The following is a 12,145-nucleotide window of genomic DNA, read 5'->3' as shown; positions in this document are numbered from 1 at the left end:
TTTTGGAGCGTATTTACCTTCTTAAGAATAACCGGTTGTCGGAGTAAAAAAAACAATGTAATTGAAATTTTACATTGCTATTGTTTTGAAAACAAATGCAAATGTTATGTAATGATGAGTCAGAAGATTCTACAAAAACTCGCACAGTTTGAAAAAAAGTATACGCTCATATATACTTTAAAACTCTTATTCACCGATATAGTTCTGTCCGATAGGCATTTTTGACTGCAAATGTTAAGTGGTGTAAGTCATAGAGCAGTGATTTTGTATCTCGTGTAGTTGTCGTACTAATGTAAAATATTTCGTGTTAGATTAGTTAGTAAAAGATATACAAAAAGAGTGACATTAAAACTACTTTATTTAATTTTTTAGCAAGTTTGTTTCTCGTTGCTCACTGTAGTTTAACAGTAAAAAAAAGTTTGTTCTTCTTGAAGCTTAATCAATGTAGTTGACTAATTCAAAATGAAAAATGTCTTTGTGTGTCGTCATTTTTTCTGTGACTTGATAACTTAGAAAAGTAGATTGTAGTCCAATAAGGTCATGGTTCGCTTTATTAGGGCATCCGTGTCCTTCTTTAAGGACACCGGAGTATGGGGTGGAGGCAATGAGTGGAAACAGAGAGCAGGAGAAACAAAATCGAAAAAAAAAAAAAAAAACGAATTTTCAGGCCCCAGAAAAGCGCTTGTTCAAAACTATTAGCTTAAAGATATTTTTTTCATTTCTTAGAAGATATACGTATTCGGGAATCATTAATTTTCCTACTTATTAAAAAACTACATAACGTGTGAAAACATAAATTTCGCTCAAAAAAGATCATAACACATGTTGTAGTGTTTCATTAATCACTTTGGGACAGCTTAATTGAATGTCTCTTGTTCGTGGTGATTAATAGATCGATTTTTTTTTGATGAATTAGCAGTTTCATATGTTTCCTCCTAATTCGCGACGAAATCTTTAAATCTTATTTTAACTATCTACGTTTTGCTTTATGTTTTCACATAAATTCTCACTAAATCTTACAGTTTTGTTGATTTTATGGTGGTGTCTACCACAATATATTTAAAACTTCATTTATTTCCACTAGAATTTTTTAAAAGGTGACAAGTTTCTATTTTTTTCGGGTTTTTTTTATTAAATGCAAGTTCTTGATAATTTAAGTATTTCCTACAGATATACCATGATATATAAGTGGTTATAGGAAAAATCGTGTAAGGTATTAATTACTTAAACACTACTTTGTACATCTTAATGTGTTGTTAATATCATCAAATACTAAGCTTAACATCTTAACTGTTACTAAAATTTATAATAATTAAAAAAAAAATATTTTGACAATTTTCTTTTCTTCTTTGATTTAGTTATTTACTAAACATTTAAATTTTTATTTATTTTTTATTTTATTACTTTTTTACATGACGAGAATTGAAGTTTAAAGTTTCATCAAGATAGATACAGTAGAAATAAAATAACAAGCTACAAACATAGTTTAATTATTGACATTCTTAAAAGAAAAATGAGTAAAACACATCGTTACCTCACATCAACAGTTAGGATAGCTTACTGTTGTTTATTGGATTACATGTATTACGTTTGCTCTGAGGTGACGATATATAGTGCTTACAATGAATTTGCTTCCTTTAATTTCCTAAACATAACTCTTTTCTACAGTATCATCATTTCTTAGTTAACTTTTGTTGGTGGGCAATTTATAAAAATAATTATTAAAGAAAACTAAAAACAGATGTCACACGCAGCTATCGTCGCCTCATAGCAACAGTAAAATACCTAATCCCAGAAATGACACTAAAAGAATACTTAGGTGACGATATGCTGAACAAGATTTATTTTGCGATCTCCCCAAAAAGTGTACATTAAAATTTGTACCACAAAACCTACGATTAATTTAACATTCTCTTTTTATGATAATTAAAAATCGAAAGAAAAAAAAACGGTGATGATCTAAAAGTAAACTGCATTTTATGACCATTGATGACATAACTAAATAACTATTCTTTTAATGCTAAAAATTGTATAACATTTGTTAGTGGCGGTCTATGATTTAAGAAAAGGAATTTAAAAAATAAATAGTTTTGAGTAAAAATATATTAGTTAAGATCTTTCAATGCAATTTTTGTAATGTTTTCGATGAATTGCCTGTGGCACCATACGACATCAAAAGCAGATCTCAAAGATACAGCTTTTAAAAAAAATCAAAACTTTGAATGAAAATTACTTTCTAACTTATTATGATTTACAGCAAAACAAAACCTTCAAGTACAGAAAAAAACTTTTATCTTTGTTCACTTTCACATTTTTTAACTTTCCAATTTAAACAAGAATTAGCTCTTTAATTTGATTTTTTGCCATATCCAAATGATTAAGATCAGAAGCTTTAAAAACGTCTTTGAACAAATAGAAAATGAAGTGAAAAAAAGTTAAGTCAAACTTATTTAGAAGTCACTGGAGGATACGTTTTCTCCGATTTAATATTTCTTTTCCCCTCGTTGTATTTTTTTCTTCTTCTTTTTTCCTTCTTTTGTATGATAATTGTTGATGATCTTTATTCAAGATTGTCAGGCTTGTCAGAATGTGGAATATTGTTCTGAAATATTCTTTCCTTTTTCTTTTCTGAGGAAGAAATTAACGAGATATTGGAACTGCTGCTGATTTATTTCTTATTTATAGAAAACGGATTTAAGAGAATTTGGAATTTTGTACTTGCATACAAGGTTTTATTTTATATTATGATTAATACGAGTAACGAATTTTTTTTTTTTACTTTCGTTTTCGAAATTGGCATAATCAGCTTAAACTTGTTCTACATTTTTATTGTTTTGAATATCGAAAATTTATTTAGAGTGATAAAATTAACTTTAAAACCGTCATACTAAGAATGAATACATTGGAAACACTTTGTGCTTATGCAAATCAATACGTCTATTTTTCAATGAAACATATTATTGTTACGTTTTTTTACATAAAATAAAGCAAATGACGTAATATAACAATAATAATAATGATGCCAATTTAAGGAATAAAGTCACATTAGAGGAAGTATTATAACGGAATTTGAACAAAACGTACTAGAAAAAAATGCCTTATTATGCTGTTTAGGTTAGGTTTAGGACTCAATGTTATAGTTTTCTTCATATCTGTCCTTAGAGATTTAAAGCGTAAAATAATGTTTGTTTTAAAACTTTTCCTTTTTCTGTGATTTAATAATATGCGCATCGATCGTTAACCATTTGAGAGAATTGCTGGTAGTGACACTAAAAACTCGGAAAAATGTCAATTTTTTTCTGTATCAGCGAGAAATAAAATAAAAATATTGGTAAAATAACTTGTATCTAAGCTTATGACGCATCTAATAAACTAAAACTCTTACTTTGAAATTCTCTATGTAATTGTATGCATGAAACAGACGAAAATTTAATACTAGTCGACATTACCACACCAAGCATTCGGTTAGTAAGTTTTACTATGAATATCTTGCTGTAGAGTTGCATTTATATTAATCACTGGAAAAGTTTAGTTCTGTAATTTATTCTTACTCAATAAATAACCAACAATCACAAGTCATTTAAATTAATCGTGTGTTTTAAGCAATATTCTTGATTAAAGCAAATTACTAGCTCAAAGGATTTGCACTCTCTCATTTTATTTGAAAAGTCGATTTCGGAAATATTTAACAGCAAATGAGAAAAGTAAATTTCCCAAACGTACTATTTAAAATCATTACGTATTAATTAGTTTTGAAGGGATAGAGAGTAGATAAAACTCGGCTTGTTTCATTAATTTTTTATTGAAATTGGAGTCAGAGAATTAGTTTTCAGAAATTGAGCATTAATAATTTGCAGTGCACTGCAGATCGAAGGCAGTTTATTAGGGATATATAGTTCAAAATTTCGTTTTCCATTATTGTTTGACAAAAAGGAGTACAGTCGGCTTACGCGAGGGATGCGTTCCAAGACTCCTCACGTAATTCGAAATTTAGCGTTTTGGAAAAGTGTTGTGAATATGATTTCTTTATTAACATACCGAATTATTTTAGACATTTAAACCTTTTCGACCATTTTTAACTATAAATTACCGTTTCTTACATAAAAAACTGAAGTTTTACCGTATTTTTTATAAAAAAAGCTGCATCATTCAACATAAAATACTGTTACGATACACAAAATCAATGATCAATGCAAGAGAGAGACATAAAAATAAAAGTGTTATGGTACGTACAGTATGCAGTAATATTCAAGCACTGCGCAGTAAGAATTATTACACAGTAGATACAAAGACTTACATTTATAACTTACAAACTGAAGATAATGATTTATGCTGCGCAATCTCTGATCTTCATTCTAATAGATTTTTTAATACAGTAGCTTTGCATTTACTTTTATAACCTTTACATCTATGGTAATACCCCTCTACCAGGATCTCTATAATCTACAATAAAAAAAAAGATTCCAATTTCATATTGTTTGCATTTTGCTTAAACACTACTTTATTCATATTAAAACTAAGTTCTGGACATACGGATTGCCTTCTCTTGAGTTTTAACTATACATATGAAAAATTCACTCATATCTAGTGGTCGAGCTACCTTCGACCCACTTTCTAGTTGTTAAAGCGCAGCAAGAAGCTTGACCTTTTCTTAAACTGTCTCAGCTTTTTGTCCTAACTTTTGCTTTTTGTTTCCATCTTCAAACTTGAGATGAAACAGCGTGCCTAGGTGCCACAATATCTCATCACTTTTCATATTTTTAATAAATAAATGAAAAATGATGAGTGGTGATACATACACACTAATAAAGCTATATTTATAGTGTGGTGTGTGGGAACTTGCGCAGTTACTGATGCTGAAAGGATGGAAGTACATTCAAGAAGTCAATGTTTAGTAAGCTGTAACAAAGCCAAAACTTAGCATCACGATTTCTTTCTAAATATTTTCGCGTTGAGAGCGAGAAATTCGCTTTAGCTCTAAAATTCGTTGCTCCTGAGAAATTCGCGTTATAGCCATTTCACGTTAAGTCGGATCGCGTTATAGCGGGAATCGACTGTACAGATAACGCTGTACCATTATGCAACATTACTTTTCTCTGCCTCACCCCACATCTTAAACTGTCAAGTTTCGCTTTGTTTGTGTTAATGAAAAAATGTAAGTGTTCATAGTTGTTTTTAAAATGTCGGTTTCCTTGGAGAAATGTATTGGAAACATGATGTGATAAGTCATATAATAAGAGCGGTTTTCAAATAGTTTCCTTTGCAAGCGAAATTTAATATGTAAGAAAGAAGAAGTAAAGCTGTCTAATAGTTAGGTTTTTCTCTGCATTATTTTTTTTCTGAGTTGAATTTATTTTTAATTTTTGAGCCAACTTAATTCACATTTAATTATTGTAGGCTAATTTGCTTTGAGGTACAGTTAGAGTACAACTACTCCCAGAAATAGATAGTTTTAAGATTAGTTTTGTAACGTTAACTCTAAGAAAGTGGTAACAATTGCGTTAAAAGTACAATTAGTATGCAAAATTATACTCAGTTTCTATCCCTTAAGCTATTTTTATAATAAACATGTTACTTTTAATTTGTACTTTAAAACAAGTTTCAGTGCTTTGACATTCGTATAAAAGTAGATTATAAATGTCAATTAAGGAAGGTCAGTTTTTGAATTGCCTTTTTCTGAATCGTCACCGACATTCATATCCTTAGTGGTTTTGGAGAATTGCACGTCAGCGGAAGGTCACGGGAAGTCCCTGTGGTTTACTTATGAATTTACTTATTGGGCAAATTTTGTATGACGTCTTGGTAAATTTAAAAACTGGTTTTACCTATTGTCAACCGAAAAATAATCCATGACGTTATGGCTGCCCAGTAAATAAAGAAACGTGGAACACAAGTGTAATGAGAGCGGTGGAGGGGGAAACAAGATACACATAACACACAATTAAACAAACAAGAAAAGAAGCAGGGTTGAGTTCAAAATGTATTCGTTAGAGATCTTGTAGTCCAATTACCGGGTACTTAACAAGGTGTTTTGCATTCATGTGCAGATTTGAAAAATATTTGAGGATGGTATACTTATTTTATTACGATGTTTTTTTAAGTAGTCGTGGTCAGTCTCCAGTCTAAATTTTGCCACGGATTCCTTACGGGGTCCACAAAGGCACGTTTTTCAGCTATTGTAGATTAGCAAAATCGGAAACCTTTACAGTTTTTTAATTGTTCACTTTTTAATTCATGTGTGATGTATCTTTTCGTTAATCTAAAAATTTTCGTGCTTTATCACTTGTAAAAATTGGAGTTTTATTCCGTAAATTTGACCCTCCCCCCTTTTTTTTCCAAACTTTCAGCTCGGGGAGACCCCAATTTCCCAATTGTTTGTTCCGATGTGTCGTTGTAGAGGCTGAACGCCTTGTCAAACTCTGATGATTTTTATGTCAATCGAATTGTCTTAACCTTGGGAGCGTCACTAAACACATGACAGTAATCAAAATTCACCATATCAACAACCAGCCGTGATATTGTCAGTTCGGGATCATGTCGCACGCTTATTAATAAGTCTAGTAATTCAATTTTCATCTGTAACATGTTGCATTTGTTTTTGGTCGTGATTCAGGGGACTGAGTTTCACGATGTGTACTTTCCTGACAGGCTTTTTTAGTTTTTCGAGTAAGATTTGACTGACGACGCTTCCGAGCTCGCGTCATCATGAGTTATACAGGCTATTTATATAGCTGTGGTTGACTTAAGTTCGCGCATTTTTGCTAAAGGTCTAGCATATGTAGCTGTAAGCCAAGTTAGGTCCCTAGGGGAACTAATAATCAGTAATTTAGTGTACCGCAAGTTACTTAATAATCCTCGCTATATATACTGTTTCAATGAAATGACAAGATTGTAAATTTTACTGTCTTATAATCACAATAACTAAGTCAATAAAAAGTTAACTAAAAAGTGTAAAAGAATAAATAATTAATTAATAAAAACTGAAAGCTCAACTGCTTAAAAACCAAAAAAAAAAAAAAAAAAAAAACTAAAAAGAAAAAAAATATGACCAGTAGTTTAGAATGTTATTAAGTACTACTGAATAATTACACCATTGAAATAGTTTTATAATCGATACACTATAAGACCAATCATAAATTCAAAAGCAGAATAAAAGGATCAACAGTCGGGACCCATTCAAATTTTACGGGGTCCCTTGACTGGTCAAAAAGGAATGGGCCCGACTGTCGATTCTTTTTTTCAATTTATGATTTCTCTTGTGTGTGTATCGATTAAAAATGATTTCATTGCTGTAGTTATTCATTAGTACTTAATAACATTCTAAACTACTAGGCTTATTTTTTCTTTTTAGTTTTTTTTTTTTTTTTTTTTTGGTTTTAACGCAGTCGGTTTTTTTTTCATTTAATAATCATTTTTTACTAAAGGTCACTGATTTTTGTATTTAAAGAGAATGTTTTAAACAAATATTTTGAAAAAGCCTTTTTAAGCCAAAAAATAAAACTTGTTCTGCAGATTATTAGGTAAGTGTACGTAACAATAAAAAATATTAAGTGGGATTTGCTTGATGAAAATACTTTAAATGAAACAAAAAACTATTTTTATACAAGATTTAATTCGCTCATTTTTTAATATTACACTTCAGAAATAATATTGTATTTTCTACAATATTCCAATTTTGGATTAAAATTTGCAATATTAACATTCAACTGAGCAGGAGGTTTTACAATCATTAAAACCAAATAACGTCTCTCTCATTTCTTATTTGTACAATTGTTTATATACATTTAGTGCAAAATTCAGAAATTCATCATGCATTTACCACAACAATTCATAGAAGCAAATAGTATATCTTGAATCACTCGGTTCACATCATTCATTCCAATTTCAGTGCACCTGGATTTTAAAATACTGTTATTCGATTTATTTTGGGCCGTAGGTTTGGCGAGGTTGTAACATAAGTATATCATTATGTACAAGATATCTTCCAATATCGAACGTTTGCCAAGTCTAAGGGTTTAAAGCTTTCGAAAAGCCTTATTCAGAGGGATAAATATGAATTTCTAAATTTAGAGAATATGAGTCTCTAAATTTGGTGAATATGAAGTTCTAATTTGTTAATTCAGAAAGACGAAATAATAATACAGTAGACCCTCGTTTTATGCGGATTCATTTTACGTGGTTTCGATTATATGCGGTTTAAAATTTGACACCTTTATTTTATTTTACGCGGATGAGTTTCGGTTTTACGCGGATTTGGCAATGCAAACAGATTAAAATGTTCCCCTCTTTCAAAATCCAAACTCCTAAAGATTGCAGATTACGCCTAATCAACTGCATTTTTGCGAGCCTGGGCCACTGGAGATAATTATGCGATTGATTCCAGAGCTCTTTCCAGAAGTAAAGTTATTAAACTCACACAGTTCAGAGCTCACTGGAAGAAGAGCTTTTAAAAGTGACAAAGGATGAAAGGAAAAAAAAACAACGAGGATAACGACATCGATGACACACAACCAAAAACGTTCACATTGAAAAATTTCAGCCTGTCCTAGGCAATAAAAATGATCTTTCTGATTTATTAGTGAAGAAAAATGCCATGAATGAAACGACACTAGTGATCATGGATACGTTAATGCTCTGCAAATAACTACAGAGAAAAAATCTTAATGACTGCCAAAAGACCAGCTTCTTTTTTATTAACAGAACACGAAATTAATTTATGTTTTCTTTATGCATGTTCTGCATAGAAATCGATATAAGTACACGTTAAACTTATTACTCGTACAGTTAGTCATTTCTAAATGAAGTATTTCTTTTATCTACGGAACCTAACCTCTACTTTAGCACTAATATTAAGTCTCCATTTACGCGGTTTTGATTTACGCGGCATTTCCGTGGAACGTAACCCCCGCGTAAAACGAGGGTCTACTGTAATAAAAAGAAGAATAGTAATAAAAGAAAAATAACCGTGAACGTGTGCATAAACTCCGCTTGGAGGAATCAATGATTCAAAAAGCTTATTTTATCGGTATTCGCTTTCTTTAGTCTAGAAGGAATTGCTACGACAATTGATTGCCACTCATGTTGTTCTCAATATTACACTGATAAACACACGGAAACAATTGCTGAGCATATGTTCTTTAAAGGGAGGAAAATGTATGAGAAGTCATGTGTCCATAATCAACTCATACGAGATCACGTGCTTAGTCTCCACTGGTAATAGCAGAAAACTGGGCAACTTTGAGGTTCCTCAATCAAGTCCATGTACATACAACTGTTATGGGTTGCGGAATCTTGCAGCTTTTGGAGTAAGTGATAGATCCACGGTGATTACTGATTAGTCTTCAAATGATTGTTTTCTCCTGCCTGCTCACATTGAAGAGACAGTGCACTACCTGGGCGTCTTTTCACTGTTATACATATTGCGACTGAAAGTAAAGCTTCGTAGACTTTAATCCTCCAAGCAAAAAAAAACATTAAAGAGATTTTCTTATTTTCAAATAACAATTGACTACACGGCATTTAATTGGTCTAAAACATCTGTCCAGCATTGCTATTTCCCTTTCCTTTGCTGCTCCTTTGAACATAAATGATCTGAAATTGATCTTCTTGATTGTCAGATTTTACACCCAATGTAGCTACTTTCGTTTAAAAGAAGTATTAAGGGGAGTCAGTATCCTAAATATTTTCAAAAATTCGATTTTTTGATCTTTATATCTTTTGAAACTTTATTTCAATACCTTTTTTAATGATACAAACTTCTTGATCGTGTTCATATTAGAAGTAAGATAAAATAAGCTTTAAAAAAATGTAAATATATTTTAATGAGGTATGATTTTCCCCTTTAAATTGCAATATCTCAAAATGGTATTTTTGGAACTAAATGTTTCTTTTTCTCAAAAAGTAAATTGTGTTAGGCTTTGAAACTTTTACCACTTATTCCATACTCAAATTGCATACACTAATGAACAATTTTTCTCATGTTCGAAAAATATTTTTTTTTATAGAGCTGATTTTGTGTTGCAAAATGGCATTTTTTTTCCTTAAATTCAGTGACTTACACATTACAATTTAAAAAAAAAACTAAGCTTTCTTTCTGTTAAATTTTACTTCTGTATAGAGAAAAGACTCTACTTAAAGTACAGAAAAATTTCACTATTGTATCTTTAATAGATTTTCAGAAAAAGGTACATGAACCTGTGCAAAATAATATTGACGGTATAGGGGGTACTGACTCCCCTTAATTTTTTTTTCATTCAGAAAATGAGTTGCCTACCGGAGACTATGAAACCCATTTTAGATTAATCATCGCTGACTTTTCCTTATGACACAAAGATTAAAAATGGGATTTTACAACTTTGAAGGAGCAAGTACAGCAGCAGAAAATTGTCAGCTAAATCTTTACTAATAACAAAGCTGAAAGTCTCTCTGTCCGGATCTCTGTCTGTCAGGATCTCTGTGACGCACATAGCGCCCAGACTTTTTGGCCGATTTTCATGAAATTTGGCACAGAATTAGTTTGTAGCATGGAGGAACCTCGAAGAGATTTTTCAAAAATTCGGTTTTGATCTTTTTCTATTCCAATTTTAAGAACGTTTTCCCGAGCAAAATTATCATAAGAAGGACGAGTAAATTACAAAGTTATAATAACGTGGAACCGTAACATGGGCAAGCCGATTGGGGAAAAATTCATCATATTTTATTTTTAAATATACAGGCGAACCAAAAGACCTTTTAATATTCTACTACGGGCAAAGCCATGCGGGTGCTACTAGTTAGGAAATAAATATGAATAAATTAAAATAATATGTAGCGATTAATCACTAAAACTAAATCAAAACAAATCAGTACATTAAACGCAACAGTGTTTACAACACTATTTTATAAATGAAATTGCTTATCCGATTAAAACGAAGTGCTTTAAATTTATATAATAATGTTTTGGGAATAAAACCTGACTTGGCAAATATCCGAAGTGATATCACTTATTGTTAAGAAATATGGGACTTTGTTTTGTGAGTTGTACATATGGTACAGAGGGAGGAACGCATAATTCCGATCACAGAGCTTTTATGAATATCCACTGCACGGCAGTGAGGCGCTTTATTGAGTACGAGACAGTCTCATCTTGCTACCGACAGCACATAAGAGCAATGACGAACAGAGTAATCCATAGCAGATTCCTGGTTGTCTGTCCACTGCTTACCCCTACAAATAATAAAATCATGTTATTTAAAGCTTTACAAAAATTAACTAGTAGTAGGGGCATGTAGGGCAAAGTGAGATAGCGGGACGAAGTGAAATGGTAAAATATATGCTATGTTTTTAGCGTCATTTATCTGCCAATATTTTAACTACATACAGGGTCCATTATGAAAGTAATGAGCATTTACTGGCAAAATATATTTATTGATCGTAATTTGTACAAATGTTCAATATTCTTCAATCTTCAAAATACATTCCTCCTGCATTAATACACTTGCGGAGACGTGTTTGCTACGCCTGAAAGGCACCCTAAAACTCTTCCAAGGGAATGCCTCTCAGGAACGTTGTAACATGGTGTTGGATGTTTCCCAAGGCTCCCCAATGCTTTCCTTTTTTTTCTCTCTCTCTCTTAAGTCGCGGAAACAAAACGAAGTCACATGAAGCTAAGTAGGGACTGTAAGGTGGTGAGGGATCACCGGGGGGGGCATCCATAACGGGGTTCGTTGGCGACCTCCTCCTGGCTCTCTTTGAATGCCTTGTGCCAGTTCCCAGACTGTGATCTTGAAATGCAATGGTCCTTGAAGGTTTCTGGCAGCATCTGGAATGTTTCGGTTGCATTTTTTCCAAACTTCACGCAAAACTTTATGGCGTATCCTTGTTCAAGCGAACGCTCCATTGCGTTATGTTACAAAAGTTGAAAACATACTTCAAGCGGAGGCACTTATCTCCGCTCACACTGTTCGAAAGCAACTGACGACTGGATGCATTGAAAGGGCATAACCCGCACCACATTTCCCAGCCGGTTTTACCGTGCTGCCGTCTATCGTCGCGTCACAATAACATTATGCTCATTACTTTCATAATGGACCCTGTAGTAACACATGTAGTCAATTCCATCAAGAAAAGATCTATCTCTAAAGACGAAAGCATTAAATAATACATG

The sequence above is a fragment of the Uloborus diversus genome, chromosome 2 (genome assembly GCF_026930045.1).
Source record: "Uloborus diversus isolate 005 chromosome 2, Udiv.v.3.1, whole genome shotgun sequence".
Lineage (NCBI taxonomy): Eukaryota > Metazoa > Arthropoda > Arachnida > Araneae > Uloboridae > Uloborus > Uloborus diversus.
The sequence above is the reverse complement of the archived record's forward strand: the minus strand, read 5'-3'. Positions refer to the sequence as shown.